At 41.6% G+C, this 16,669-nt stretch overlaps 1 protein-coding gene across 2 annotated transcripts in view; it reads right to left on the minus strand.

Annotated features, from left to right (window-relative positions):
- The window catches only part of LOC101739615 (adenylate cyclase type 6), a 203,776-nt gene extending 195,284 nt beyond the window's left edge, over positions 1-8,492 (minus strand). The window contains exon 1 of one of the 2 annotated variants that reach the window (XM_021352310.3): positions 8,357-8,492. The gene's annotated coding sequence lies outside the window, so the exon portion shown is untranslated. The other variant, XM_021352309.3, reaches the window with a different exon arrangement.
- Positions 8,493-16,669: the final 8,177 nt, after the last annotated feature.

Below are 16,669 nucleotides of genomic sequence, written 5' to 3' on the forward strand. Positions count from 1 at the left end.
CCAGAACCACTGACCTCCCGGGTCGGACTGCCTACGATTTCGCCTTGGCCTACGGCTTCTCCCAGCTGGTGACACAGCCCACCCGTGTCCCAGATATCGAGGGGCACGAGCCTTCTCTGTTGGACCTTCTGCTGACCACGGATCCGGCCGGATACAGTGTGGTGGTCGACGCTCCGCTTGGATCGTCCGATCACTGCCTTATCCGTGCTGCCGTACCACTCTCTCGTCCTTGTCGTCGAACGACGACCGGGTATCGAAGAGTTTGGCGGTATATGTCAGCAGATTGGGATGGATTGCGTGAATTTTACGCATCCTACCCATGGGGGCGGTTCTGCTTTTCCTCTGCTGATCCTGACGTCTGTGCGGACCGTCTTAAAGACGTGGTGCTCCAGGGGATGGAATTGTTTGTTCCCTCTTCTGAAGTGCCCGTTGGGGGTCGCAGCAGACCCTGGTATAACAATGCCAGCAGGGATGCTGCACACCTCAAGCGGTCCGCATACGTGGCATGGGATGATGCCAGGAGGCGTCGGGATCCTAACATCTCAGAGGAAAGGCGGAAATATAACGCCGCCTCCAGGTCCTACAAGAAGGTAATTGCCAAGGCGAGCTAAAGAGCTATCCCTCTGGGAGCCGTGCTTTTTGGTCGCTCGCCAAAGCTGCAGAAGGAAACTTTTGCAGGTCTAGTCTCCCACCACTGCGCAAGTCCGATGACACTCTGGCCCACAGTGCGAAAGAGAAGGCTGACCTTCTGGTCAAACTCTTCGCCTCGAACTCGACTGTGGACGACAGGGGTGCCACACCACCGAACATCCCCCGGTGTGATAGCTCCCTGCCGGAAATCTGCTTCACACAGTGTGCAGTCAGGCGGGAGCTCCGACTCCTGGACGTCCATAAGTCGAGTGGGCCAGATGGCATCCCCGCAGTGGTTCTGAAAAAGTGCGCCCCTGAGCTGACGCCTGCGCTAACGCGTTTGTATCGCCTCTCTTATTGCACTAACAGGGTTCCGTCTTCATGGAAGACCGCCCACGTCCACCCTATCCCCAAGAAGGGTGACCGGTCGGACCCATCGAGCTATAGGCCTATCGCGATAACTTCCCTGCTTTCCAAGGTGATGGAGCGAATAATAAACACACAACTCCTGAAGTATCTTGAAGATCGCCAGCTGATCAGTGACCGACAGTACGGTTTCCGTCACGGTCGTTCAGCTGGCGATCTTCTTGTATACCTTACTCACAGGTGGGCTGAAGCCTTGGAGAGCAAGGGCGAGGCTCTTGCTGTGAGCCTTGATATCGCGAAGGCCTTCGACAGGATCTGGCATAGGGCGCTTCTGTCGAAGCTACCATCTTACGGAATCCCCGAGGGTCTCTGCAAGTGGATCGCTAGCTTTCTGGATGGGCGGAGCATCACGGTCGTTGTAGACGGTGATTGTTCTGATACCATGACCATTAATGCTGGCGTTCCACAAGGTTCGGTGCTCTCCCCCACGCTTTTCATCCTGTATATCAATGACATGCTGTCTATTGATGGCATGCATTGCTATGCGGATGACAGCACGGGGGATGCGCGATATATCGGCCATCAGAGTCTTTCTCGGAGCGTGGTGCAAGAGAGACGATCAAAACTTGTGTCTGAAGTGGAGAACTCTCTGGGGCGAGTCTCCGAGTGGGGTGAATCGAACTTAGTTCAATTCAACCCGTTGAAGACACAAGTTTGCGCGTTCACTGCGAAGAAGGACCCCTTTGTCATGGCGCCGCAATTCCAAGGAGTATCCCTGCAACCTTCCGCGAGCATCGGGATTCTTGGGGTCGACATTTCGAGTGATGTCCAATTTCGAAGTCATTTGGAAGGCAAAGCCAAGTTGGCGTCCAAAATGCTGGGAGTCCTCAACAGAGCGAAGCGGTATTTCACGCCTGGACAAAGACTTTTGCTTTATAAAGCACAAGTCCGGCCTCGCGTGGAGTACTGTTCCCATCTCTGGGCCGGGGCTCCCAAATACCAGCTTCTTTCATTTGACTCCATACAGAGGAGGGCCGTTCGAATCGTCGATAATCCCATTCTCGCGGATCGTTTGGAACCTCTGGGTCTGCGGAGGGACTTCGGTTCCCTCTGTATTTTGTACCGAATGTTCCATGGGGAGTGCTCTGAGGAATTGTTCGAGATGATACCGGCATCTCGTTTTTACCATCGCACCGCCCGCCACCGGAGTAGAGTTCATCCATACTACCTGGAGCCACTGCGGGCATCGACAGTGCGTTTCCAGAGGTCTTTTCTGCCACGTACCATCCGGCTATGGAATGAGCTCCCTTCCACGGTGTTTCCCGAGCGCTATGACATGTCCTTCTTTAAAAGAGGCTTGTGGAGAGTATTAAGCGATAGGCAGCGGCTTGGCTCTGCCCCTGGCATTGCTGAAGTCCATGGGCGACGGTAACCACTCACCATCAGGTGGGCCGTATGCTCGTCTGTCTACAAGGGCAATAAAAAAAAAAAAAAAAAAAAGATGTCTATGGGCTTCGGTAGCAACTTAACACCAGGTGATTTGTGAGCTCGTCCAACCATATATGCAATAAATAAAAGAATATCATAATATGGATGAATTTTTGAGAGTAAACATATTGTAGATTTATATTCAGATGAGCATGCTCGATATCCTTCTGGTTTCCGCCGCTCCAGCTTGGGCGAGACAACTAATGCATTGGAAACCCGGTCGATGCCAGCCATACTGTGTGAAAATCAAATAAGGAGTTTGATCTCCCGGGTCAGGTGGAAAACTCTAATACGAACAAGCAAAATAATGTTTGATAACGTAAAGTAACACAATTTTTTAGAAGGACTAATGCATTTATACGTCATTAGTGCTGCAGTCTGAATGAAATCACAAGCAGCGAGATGTTATCTCGCTACCGGGGCTCAGATGCGCAAAAAATGAAACTTAAGTCTAATTAAAACGACGATGTCGAAGTCTTCACTGTGGTCTTATCTGTTCTAACGCTAAATTGTAAAAGTGGGGAGCTCACAAACGACATCCCTACCTAGTCAACATAAAATTGACACAACTTATAAAAACATTGATATATAATCAAAAACGTTTGATAGTTGTGTAACGCTGCAATGTTTTCAATAAACTATAAAAATGGAAACGATTTGCAAATCTATAACTTTAAAATTAATACAATCAATAAATTATACTACAATATTTGCCCTTCACGATTAAAACTATTATTAGGATTTTATATAACTCTTTTTACTGACATTTTATTTTCTCCGAAGTTTTGAATAACTTACAGTTCTCATGGTCACGGTCTCCGTGTTGCTGCTGAATAGACACGACACTTTAATGTCTCATAAATATCATGTTTTATATGTAATTGAGACACAATAAAACTGCATTACGTCAAAACGAAGAACATCGTTCGTAATGATTTAGTATCATACAGCACAACAATTTATTTGCTACTTACTATTTATTATTGATATTTTGTACATACGAATAAATCTACTTTGGTGTATTCATCTCCAAAACAAAGTGGTTATAGATCAATTGATTTCGACACGTCACACCAAAAATGCGGTGGAAATATATTTTTGGTCATGCTTTCGGCAACTACTGGTGGATAGGTTTTTGTTAAAAAGATATATAATGTCAACGAAGTTCCTGTACCTTTCATTGGGGTGATTACTTGAACAATCGTTGAACAATCGAAGTCGTCGTGGTCTAAAGGATAAGAAGTTCGGTGCATTCGCGTTGAGCGATGCACCGGCGCGGCGGCGTTCGAATCTCAGGCGAGTACCAATTTTTCTAATGAAATACGTACTCAACAAATGTTCACGATTGTGAGCTCGGCCGCCCATCTAAGCAATAAAAAAATAAAATAAAAACAATCTAACCATCTCCATTTTAGATCCTATCAAGATAATCTTTCGAATATACGTGTGTATATTGTATAAATGGATATAATATAAAATAAAACTTAGCTTATGTCCGCAGAGCGATCCGCCGCCCAGGATGTAAGCAGACGCAAATTTACAGGTTACAAAGTCACTGTTGATATTTGCACATAACAATTTTACGAAATATAGGTATATATTTACATCGGCACCCCAAGCGAATGGAAACATTGTTTTGAAATTCTAATGCTCGGGATACGTAGAAAATTCGTAAACACACCCGGGAATTACTTAATGTGGAGTTGAAATGTACCAGCTTTATGATATCCCGCAATGTTGACACATGTGCGGCGGTGGGTGGTCCCACACACGTCAAAATGTCATTCAGTAGGTAAAGGAATCAACTTAGTAATACTATGTGTTTAGTTCACTAGCGTGAATACACTTTAAACTAGAATACATGTGTATGTGTATCATATTCGAGGTTCGATGCCACTGTAAAGCAATTAGGGTGTGGTCCTAGGCAGGCTAACTAGGAGAAAGGTTTTCCCTCATGTCATTTAGTTCACATTACTATGAAGCGGAAAATGTGGTCCGTAATGTTAATGTTCGTGAATTTGTGCGAAGGTCTCAAGAAGCGTATCGATTTCATTCAAAAAAACTAGTAGATCCTGAAACAGTATAGGTAGCCAACACAGGGCTTCAAATGGCATGACAACTTATACTGTTATTAACAATGTTGACATTGAACCACTGCCAATCATAAATAAAAATTGAAATGCAATGAAAAACAATCCACCTATATTGGTGGGCTCAATTTACATCGTCATCGTTAATTTGATGTTTTTTTTTCGTATTTTCACTATACTTTTGTATAGATATGCATGGTAAACTTCTTTTTTGAGGCGGAAGGAAATGCGAGTTCTTCACTTGACTCCCTGGGTGCGATCAGGTAGTGTGAGAGTTAAACACCGCCTAAGCACCTCAGTTACGCGGAGAGTCGGAGAGTGAACAGAGAGTCGAGCAGAATTATGAGGGGTCCATATCACTGTCTTGTTAAGACAAAACTTCTCACTCCTACAAAAGGTTTTTTTATTGCTCTATAAGCAGACGAGCATACGGCCCACCTGATGGTGAGTGGTTACCGTCGTCCATGGACTTCAGCAATGCCAGGGGCAGAGCCTAGCCGCTGCCTACCGTTGACTAGTACTAAGGATTAGGACCAATTCAGAGAGATGACGGTTCTAGTCGCGTCCGAAAAAATAAATATGGGGAGAGAGTAAAAATAATATTCTGAGGAAGATGAAGGCCCAGATAAAGACTCAGATGGCTCGGGCATGTAGTGCGGATGGAGCAGGATGGGTCTACGCGGGTGTACCAGAGAGACGCCGCCCCATATGGAGGCTTGGCTCAAGTACCGTTGGTATCACACTGTGGAAGGGGATTTACGCGTGTTACAAGCGCCGGACTGGCAAGGTGTTGCGCAGCGCCGTGATGAATGACGGCGCTTATTGTCGGAGGCCAAGACCCACTTCGGGGTCATAGCGCCAGCGCACTACTAGTATATTACTATCTTGAGGCTGCCCAGCCGTAAACTAACCCTTTAATAGCTTCTATTATGAAAAAATGTTTTTATCTAAATCTGATTTCGTTGTAGGTATTTATTTTAAAGATAGAAGACACACTTTAATTCGTTGCGTTGTCAAAACTCTCGAACAGGGAGACATAGTGGGACATCGTGAGGTGCGTCTCATCTGTGCTTTCTAATGCTACATGACGACCAGAACTATTCTATCAAGCGTGTAACGACTAACAAGAAGAAGAATGGCAAAATCAACTTTTAAACGGTCAATTCAGAAATAATTACGGTCATTTAATATTAAGTTAAAACCCCATTGACTTGTAATAAAATGCCAGGAAACCGAATCTGGTCAGTGTAAGCAGAGAACGTTTCAATAACTGGGTACACTAACATTCGACTAAATCCAACCGGATAGCCAGTTGCTAATATATTTTAACAAAGATCGGTGTGAAAATGAGAAGCACATTGAATATTTATATGGGAATATTAGATTCCAAATTCAAATGTAATGTTTTTTTTTTATTTCATTATGTATTCTAATTGTATTTACTTAACACAGAGTATAACTCTGAATGACCACTCTTAATTAACGATCAATAAGTAATGCTAATAATGAGCATTGGTACATCAAATAGGTACTTAAAAAACCGCACAACAAGTATCCGAGAAACTATGACGAATTTTAATAAGAAAGACACAAATCTAAGAATTAAACATTTAAAAATTAAACTGAAACCTATCAAATAATCCTGACATAGCTTTTCAATTTCATAATTAGCATATAGTCTCCATGTTAGGGTTGTTAAAGACAAGGATTTACATTCTGTGCTTTGATGCCGGTGGATACCACGATCTCGCCCGGGGCCCAATGCGGTACTGAATTCAACAATCAAAAGGCGAATGTCGTTATGTCGTTCATCTAAATAATCAAATCTATTGTCATCCAACTAACTTGTTCAATGTCAAAGTAAACATACGAACTAGATTATCTCTAAAAATAGACACGTCACGAGCAGAACCAACGAAACAAATATAGCCAGACTTTTACATTGTTTCACTTCAATTTCTACTTACCAAATAAACAATGACTTCAATATTAATAAGTAATATTCTTAAAATGTTTATTTAAATAGAATGAAAGCCAAGATTCCCAGACAGTCGTATCTATTAAATAATTATTGACATTTAACTAGCCAGCTTATCTTGTTGCACGAATCTATATTTTTGGCACAAGGTGTAGCTGCATGTTTTGTATGATCTTGTTCTGATGATACGTAGCCCTCTAAAATAAAGACTTAGTAACTTGAACTTATAACCTTGAAGGGAGTGCAGCCTTCTTGTCTTCATTTAATATTTGGTATAAATTAGATGTTGAAACGTATCTCGCGATGAATGTCCTCTTGATTAATGTGATCATATTATAAGGGCATAGGATAATCGACAGAAGTTGATCTCTGCTACACGACGTCATTCCTTCATCGTGGAAGTCGTTTGTGGATACTTGAGAAGTAAGTATTTCCATAGAAAATTGGTACCTGCCCGTGAGATCTTAATAGCGGCATAGTCGGATCGCTTCATACGAGTACACCGGGCGTCTTGCTCGTTCTACCATGACGACTGAGAGCATTAAATACCTACTTCTATATTATTAGAATACCGGATTATATCGCAGAAAAATAAGCAGTAATAAATAATACAACATAGATGAATATAGAATAGCATAACATAGATGAGATATCACGAAAAACTAATGCGCATTTTTACCTCAGTTCACACTTTCTGTTACAGTAAATTATTAAATATGAGCTGGTATTAAAGAATAGCCATCTAGAATTTTAATGACACGTATTTTGTATAAGATTATTACTGTACACGATTGTTTTCCATGAAACCATTGTTTTGTTCAAATGTTCTAAAGCTATTAATTTTAAAGTATTTATGCAAAACTAAAGAAAGATATTGTAGATAAATCATTTTACAAAATCCGATACTTATCGCCGTTATAAGGAACCTCAACGCAAAATTTTGCGGGGAACAAATCACCAAACTTATTTTAAGTTCATTTGCATACATAGGTTTTTCATTATGGAACATTTACACATTTTTTCAGGTGACGTAACATTACTGACGTAGGCTTGTAAACACACAGAAATCAGTAATCCATAGGAGCGTGCGTGTGTGCATGTGCGCGTGGGGACCTTCTCGAAGTAAGCCTTTTAATGTACGAACGAGTACACAAGTGAGTGAAGTGTCCGCGCGCCGCTGTGTGCGTGCGACCACTGAGCGAGCCAACAAACAGCTGTTCGGGCCACACACAAACAAACCGACTACTAACGCCGTTCACGCTCGATTGAGATGAATCGTTCTCCAAACTCTTACTACAATAAACCTGTTTCACGTGTAAAAAATGAAAACAGCCCGCGCACCGTGATTTCGTAACGACGACATTGACTCGTCGGCTCCAAATTGAATTTTAAACAAACGTAACGTACCTACTTAGACCTCGCGCGGCGCTCGCTAGCCTACTATCACGAGAACCTATTGGCACTGATTTCGGCGCGCGGTGTTTATCCTTTCAGACACAATGACGAAATTATGTATTTTTCGAGAAACTCAACTAGGCGCGTCGCCGGCGTCGGCATCATCTCGACGCGATAAGGATATCCACTTTGATACATTAAGACTGAGGCACAAATTTACATTAGGATCAGTCGACCTTGATACTTTTCCACCGTGACTCACTGACGAAGAAAAATCACAAAATAACCAAAAAACTGTACGACAAAGCGTGCGTTCGAAGTTGATGGATGAGAAGGAAGTAAGAAGGAGCATGGCGTAGTAGCGGGATGGACCGTCGCGGCGTCGGGGTCGGGAGGAGTGAATGCTTACCGCGTCGTGAAGGTGGGGGCGCCACGAGCGGCGTGCGCGCGCCACGGACAAGTGCGTGCGACTGAGCCGCGGCGGATGATAACCGCTGATAAGAACGTCATCACCGGCAGCCGCTAAGATGACGCTACGACTCACCTGCACGCGCATCTCTTATCAACTAAACACGTACTCCGTATGCGCCTGTTCATTTGTGTGCTCTAACTTTAGCCTCGTTTCCTTATCAAACGCATTGTGGTATCTGGGTCAGATTGATCAATCACTAAATATTTAACTAAATACCACACTAGCGCATACAACTTGTACTGGGAATGTTTAAAAATACCACAACAACACATAACGTGTCTTTGCGATTGTACCGAAATAATACACTAAAGTTCACAAAACTCAAAATTGTCAAGCACAACAGAATAAAATCTGTAAACAATTTAAAAACACACACCAAGGAACACTTTACTACTACTAGAAATTACAGTTGAATATAATTTCCCACAAAATGATCTAACAAAAGAGCCCTCAATCAGCTCTGTGTACAAGAACGTGTACATATAAGACAGAGACAGAAGAGCTAGAAACGTTGGTACATCAATGTCCGAACGTCGTTTTATCACCTTCTAAATGACTACGTCACGCGTGAACTAATACACCAATCGATAAGTACTTCAGTAGTGATGGGAAGTCCAAACCAGTGTATGTGTTAGTTTTATTTCCGCTAACATCAAGCCCATAATTCATAATATGAAAAAGATAAAAATCACTCGCCCATTACTCCGGATATGTAGAGACGGCAACAATGAAACACGAGCTGAACGATATATATCACACATCTGTTTTATGTTATTTCATTTCTCATGCTAAAATGATATTTATTTATTTTAAAATAAAGTCTTTCTAAACCTTGTTTATTTTCCACAAAGTCACGGGAAGCCGCCGCCTGTGTTCACTAGTTTCAAACCCATCTAAGTGTGTATAATACATGTTTTATGCTCCCGTTGCTGCTTAGTTGGTAAAGCTTTTGAAAAAAGATTATTAATGTTATAAAGACTTTTTTTACATAACATTGATTACGATGTACCTACCAGTATATGATTTATTTATGATTATTTTTTGCGTTCTCCTTCGACCAGTTACTGTAGTATGCCGTAACTATATAAGATCGTGACAAGTTTTTAGACTGCTCATACACAAGTCACATCGGAAATCCATTTGCAGTGCAAAAATTCGTAGTAGAAACATAACAGCAACTGATAATAAAAGCTCCAAACACTTACAGCATGCAACACTCTTCCAGAAAATGATCTTTATATGCTTTTAGGCACGCCAAAAGCTATTTTATGTATTTAAATGAGCTATCCTTATTTTTATTTTTCAGTTTAGCTTTCTCTTTGTTTCTTTTGAAACAGACCTAGACAGCATCTACTTGGGTTATTGCGTTAATGAAGTAATTCTAAATTAATATGCACAAAAACACTTCATTGAGTTATTATTAAGTTTGACTCGTTGCTATCCCATCACTACTGAAGCGCCAGCGGTTAAGAAGTGACGAACGTAAATGAACATTCGACCAACAATATTTTGTGTCCAATCATTGGCGAGGCTACTAATTTGAAAGTAAACAAGAGACATGTCACGTGAAATATAAATTGAACAAAAATTTCGCTGAATTTATTTTATTCGACCCTTTGTATTTTTATTCCCTTTGAATATATTTTCGGTCAAACAGTGGGAATTTAATGGCTCTCGCGGTCAACAAACGCGACAATCTATACACTAGGAGCACTTCTTTCTCTACCTAATTGCTGGTAGCCTAAGAGGCTATTCTAGCTATGCGCGGACCGGTAGCTGACGGAGCTCAACCTGAGAGAATTTGCTAATACTAACCCTAGAAACAGTAGTGCTTCGCTGAATCTACCATCGGATCAGAATTGCAAAAGCACCGAGAGTGGATCAGGAGAATAAGATAAGCTTTGGGCGACGGCGGCTTTTCGTTGCCCTGTCGCCTGAGTCGGATATGTAGCTAGATGTGGCCACGATAGAGGGTTATGGTGTCGTGCCGGTTTTTCAATGAAGCGTTCTGATATTTTCTTCACATACATTACGTTTCGATTCTAATTGCAGTTCGTGAAGATCGTCAAGAAGCTCTCTATTCTCTACATATCGCGGCGCTCTGATCGAGATGTTTATATGGTTGTGGGCCGCGCGAGGGATCACTACACTTGCACAAGTGACGAAACGGAAAGGATATTATTTTATTTTGTTTTTTTGCTGCTTTACAGATGATGGAATAGACTCGATTCGGCCGTCGACGGGCTTTACGTAGGGACAGCATGTCATCCTTCTGTCGAGGATGTCCCCTATACGTGACCTTAGCGGCTCAGAGTATGGGCGGCCAAAGATGCTTATGACGATAATACAGCTACCTAATACGGGATAAGACATTTGCAGTGGTGTCGAAAGGGCGACCTCATTTGAAGAACTTGGCTGTGCTTTTCGTGGGGTTGATGTCGATGCGCCACTTCCAGAGCCACTGTCGTAGATTGGCGGCCCCGATCTTGAGTTTAAGGTGTTTGAACGATATATTGCCACTCAAGTAGTAGATAGTAGAAGGATATAATAGACATAATTGCAATAAGCTCAGTGAACAACGACCTCATGTGCCAAGGTGCGCAGCGCTGCTCACCTTGTTGTCTTTATGGATTGCGATGACAATCTGGTATCAAGTTGACATTAACTCGTCGGATAATACAATATATTTACAAATATACAACCCTCCATTTGAGTAGAATATATGTAACCTCTATACGATTAATCTTAAAAGAGGTTAATATGTTATTTATAACATTCATCTTTAGATGACATAAATAGAATTTCGAATATTGAAACATTAGAACATTAGATAGAACATTAGAAATATAAAAAGCATTTTTGAAATATTAAAATATAAAAAGATATAAAAATAGTGGTGAAGCAATAGCTTTAAATGTTGTTTCTCTTCATAAGAGCAACTCAATTTGTGCTATAATTTTACCAAGATAAACTGCATTTTGATATAAATAAAATAATACATTATATATAATAAAGCTCTTTGTTGAAATACCACAAATAAATTACAAAAAGTCAAACAAATAATGACAATGAAAATGTGTCCAACAATACTTTGTTAACAGCCATCCCTCCAGGCTTTCTTCTATGAAAAGGAATTATATGATAGTTGTTTCTAATAATATAATAACCAATTACACAAGACGACATTAAAATGTGCAATGTACAGATCTCATATATAAAATACAAACGCGTATACCTGGTGACGATAGTTGATAAAGATAATATATCTCATATTAATACATAATGGAAGACTGTGGCCGTTTGTGGCAGTTGTTAGTCACAGCACTGGATAACAGCAAGACGTTAGATAGGTTATTGTATAGTTCACGGACGGATTGTCCCTAATTAGGAGTAGGAAGTAGACATGAGACGGAATCCGTAGGCCGTTCACTGTTAGAGATGAGTAGACTTAAATATAACGCATACTCAACACCATCCATTATATTTTAATTAAAGAAATGACTGAGAGCATATGTACATTTGGATTGTGATGGAAATTAAGATTACGTTTTGACTTATTTATTTTATGCAGATGCATAGTCTCCACTCATGTATAAATTTCGGTTTCGAGCTAATTGAAAAGCGGTCGGAGGAATATACTCCGTGGCGTCTATATAATGGACTCCGGTTGCCGCTAACCGCTTTGCTGATAAAAATATTGATAACACATTGAATTGATACGCACATTGTCTGAGAACAGGATACTAGATAATATAGTAATAGGTAAATAAAATAATTAAAAAGAGGAAATATTTAAAAAAATATAGTGAAATCTTCTACGATCAAATGCCATTGAACAACTTTTTAGCATCTTATAACGAGGATTTTGACGTGGTGCGGCGGCCTATCAGACCGCTGGTGTTCCGGGATACCCCGCTGGGTCAGAACCAGCCTGCCGGGTCGGAACGCAATACACCACCTTCTCTACCACCTGCCCTACCACAGTACGTCCGGACATGACGGCAAGCGGACTGCAGCCGTCACTGCGCCGTCCCATATCCTGGTGCCAGCGCGCTACAGTGACGGTAGCCAGCGATGCAGCCTCGAACCTCAGGTCGTCCCGTGACCATCACCGGGACGAGACTGTCTTCTCACAGGGGCCGGAGCTGGGCGAACGCTCTCCTCTGACTCCCGGCTCGGTGGCCGCGGCACGTGGGTCCAAATGGTTGGTACTCTTACTAACCATTTAGACCCACATTAGTTCTGTGATTGTCTTTCATGTCAGATATTTAACTTAATTATTAGAACATAATAAATACTATATAGTAAATAAATCATATTATTACACAAAATTACACACGATCATCTGACTCCATTCTGTACTACGAGAATCAGAGACTTGTGTGTTTGTGCTAGACATTAAGCACCTGTACAAAGAGCAAATAAACCTGTTCGTTACACGAATGTTGCCCAATGTGAGAATCGAATCGGCGACCCTCGACCCGGCAGTCAAGGGCGCTACTGTGTCGCTGATCCACTTATAGATAAGGTACAGTGTACTAATACAAGGTATTAGATATTTTAATTTGTAAATATGATTTATGAAACAGCACGTGAATCATAAATTTACTACTTGGCAAGTCGCAATACGAGATATATAATTCACAAAAAAAATGTATGTATACTTTTTTCTCACGCGTGATAGGTACGTGAGCTCATGGCCTACTTGGTGTTTTGTGGTCACACTCGCCTTGACATAAAAACGAGGTCTCAGGCGTAATACATCCTTCCACCCAGAGCGGAAGACTATTCTTAGATTAACTTAGAACGAGGTGCCATTTAAGTTTTTACAAACGTAAAAAATTTAAAGGCTCAATCGCTCAACGCAAACCAAAATTGGAAACCTCGCTTGGCTTCGAAGAATGTTAATTAAGGGGGCAATCACCCATTATAGGGGAGTTGAAAGTATCAATCCTGAATGGGAATACTGTGGGACGGTGGAGTGGAGTGGGCTCCTAACGGCTTAAAACCCTACATCCACGTTATAGCCCCAACTGAATGCCTAGATCGTCTGGTTTCGAAATACGAATCCTAAAATAATGAAAGTTGAAAATAAGGATCTAGCTGGAAAATTCTTTTGAAAATTTCTTTTTTGCTCTGCGTGATTATGACTTCTGCCTGCATTTTGTAAGCGGCAGTCATTTTGTCATTCGAGTTTTATGGATTACGAGACCAGTCCCGCGATTTCGCTCACTTTAAATGTGTAATTCAGAATATTGAAATATATTACTTTTTCCTGAAATAAAAGATGGTTGTATACTATGCGATAAATAAACTACCAATGAATTTGTATCTTTAATGGTACGTCAGTCACAAGCCAGCGGACATACTATAGTATCATATTTATTTTTATATATATGTTATGTACCCGGCGTTGCAATGGTCTTTTACCGCGTTAGACAGAGTCCTGTTAATGGGAGCTAATCATGGCTATGAATTTTGTTTTTTCCATCAAAATCCGTTTAGCCATTTTTGCATAATTGAGTAAAAAGCACCCAAATGCGGAAACATTCACTCACGGTTGTAATTTTAGTATATATTATAAATATGAGGTATTCCATGATTCATGTCCAGACTTTTAGAATCCACTGAACGCTTATAATAATCAACGTAGTTTGTATAGTGACTACGACACAATTGTATATATACATACATATATGCATGGGTGTACCTATATACCTAAGTGTGGTGTTCGTTCCGCCACCCATATCCACATAGATTCCCCCTAAAGGATTCGATCCTGATACTGCAAGATCGCCGCCAGATCCCCGTGGTACGAGAGGTACGATACCTCGTTGCTCGTGGCTGCCGCTGACTACTCCCCGAAATTAGCTCAAACAAAAGTCTGCCACAGTTGATGCCCTAGACACTTCCTTACAGATTCTACCAAAAAAATCATTCAACTATTAGACGCCTGCAGCTCTAACACCAGGACCTAGCATAGAGGCCCTGGTAACCGTACTCGTCGAACTCGAAGAGTGAAACCTAGCCGATAGCATCACCGCTAAATTTTTCGCCGGATCTTCTCAGCGATTCGCGATTCCGATTTGGCATTGCCCTTGAGTTATCAGCTGGTTCATCATTGTTCTCCACCTGGTTGAGCCTGTACTCATCCACCAGCTCTCGTATTCTCGTAAAGCTGAAAAGGCCTTTCAGAGAGTCTGTGAGAGTTCATCAAAGCCCTAACGAACATTAAAATAATAATATTCATTTAATTTTCCTAATTACTGATACCGCACAGCTAGTAACCTAGTTATGTTGCGAAGTGCTTCCTTTTAACGTGCACTATACGTATCAAAATCTGTAGCACATTGGAGCAATGAAAATATTCGAATGTTTTTGATAATGTAACGTCCACCTCCGTAGCCTGTAAGACATACAAACTAACGCTTTACAACTGTAAATTGTGTGGAGGATTCAGAAACAATGTTTAAAATATAATGCAAATTCGATTCGCGCTCAATTACCCTTTTCATTTAAATTTGTAGTGAAACATTATCGCGGGCTGATTGATTGTTTATTTGAAACTTATTTGATGTGTACTTACGTGATGCGGGCACAATCAGCTGGCAGTCCCTCGCTCCGTTTAATATACATAATAATAAAACCTATCACGTCCTTTGTGCTGATAAAAAATCGAAATAGCTCTACTTATAATTAAGAGTTTTATTTCTCGTTGCACAAGCAATAGCAGGTTTCGCGGTGCTCATCGTGCGGTTTCTGGAGAGTTCAGTCATGTTATTATAATATATAAACACAACAGTGTCTCAGGGCACTCTCGCATTAACAGACCTGAAGGGACTTCCCGATTGCCCCAGTAAAGATTAGATTTATTGCAATGCAGTAACTAGCCCCTGAATTAACAAATAGCAATGTTACAAATAATCAAAAAAAATTATTTGACGCAGTTGACAAAATTAAATTAAGCAGCAAGCACATCACTTCGTTCAAATACGACATTTATTTTGTCTATTTAAAAATATTTTACGGGAAGTTTTTAACGTTTTACATATGTTCTATATATAAAAGCAAATTAACGCTAACTGTGATACTGTGGCGGGTAGCCATCATACAACGCAAGATAATTGACAGATGCCTGAATCTCGCTTACGACATTTTCAAGATAAAACGCATATATACAAGTTCCGAACAACAACATTCGGACCGTCGGTCTACCGAGCAAATATCACCCGCTCGGTGGAAGATCTTCCCTCTGTCGTTATAAGCCTCCCCAAAAACTGGTGACCTGCGACGAGATGTGAACACGCAACCTTCTGATTCATCTTCAGCGCATCAAGAACTCCGGCTACCACAATCCCCGCATTCTCGCAGATAAAAGCACGTCATTGACAGTCGTCCCACAGCAAGCCAGCATCGCAGCCTCAACAGGACCATCGCAGCCGACTCACCGCGCTTCCTGGTCCTACGGCACGCAACTTCACTGCCTCATCACGCCGCAACAGTTCATCGCAGCCCACGACCGGATCATCAACGCTTGGGGTCACACATCTCCGGCGTGGCAGCTCTGCACACATGGACTACTGGCGACACGCACGCAGCATTCAAGCTCAGTCTCGACTCACCGCAGACTTCGAGCAGCACTGGCGACACGCACGCAGCATTCAAGCTCAGCCTCGACTCACCGCAGGCTTCGAGCAGCACTGGCCCTTGCAAGCTAATCTCAGCACGGACAACGCTAATTAAAAAAATGACACGACCTTCAGTCTCAGAGGGGAGTGATGTGGCGGGTAGCCATCATACAACGCAAGATAATTGACAGATGCCTGAATCTCGCTTACGACATTTTCAAGATAAAACGCATATATACAAGTTCCGAACAACAACATTCGGACCGTCGGTCTACCGAGCAAATATCACCCGCTCGGTGAAAGATCTTCCCTCTGTCGTTATAAGCCTCCCCAAAATACAATTAATTCAATTGATATGTGGGATGTTGCTAATTTCTAATGCAACAACTGGGTTCATTCTCCCTTCCTTACGTAGATGTACCGATCATTCTCGAGAGTTATTGGTGGTGTTGAGGGTATATTGACAGTAATTAATAAACAGTTGTCAACGGTACTCTGAAGTTTCAATACACAACATGGTGACAGCGGTGATTTTTTAATCGTAAAAACTGTTTAAAATAATATTTAAGTGCATTATTTCGCGTTTAAGTGTCGTAATAAATACGAATTTGGTTTTTTCGTA

The sequence above is a fragment of the Bombyx mori genome, chromosome 1 (assembly GCF_030269925.1).
Source record: "Bombyx mori chromosome 1, ASM3026992v2".
Classification (NCBI taxonomy): Eukaryota; Metazoa; Arthropoda; class Insecta; order Lepidoptera; family Bombycidae; genus Bombyx; species Bombyx mori.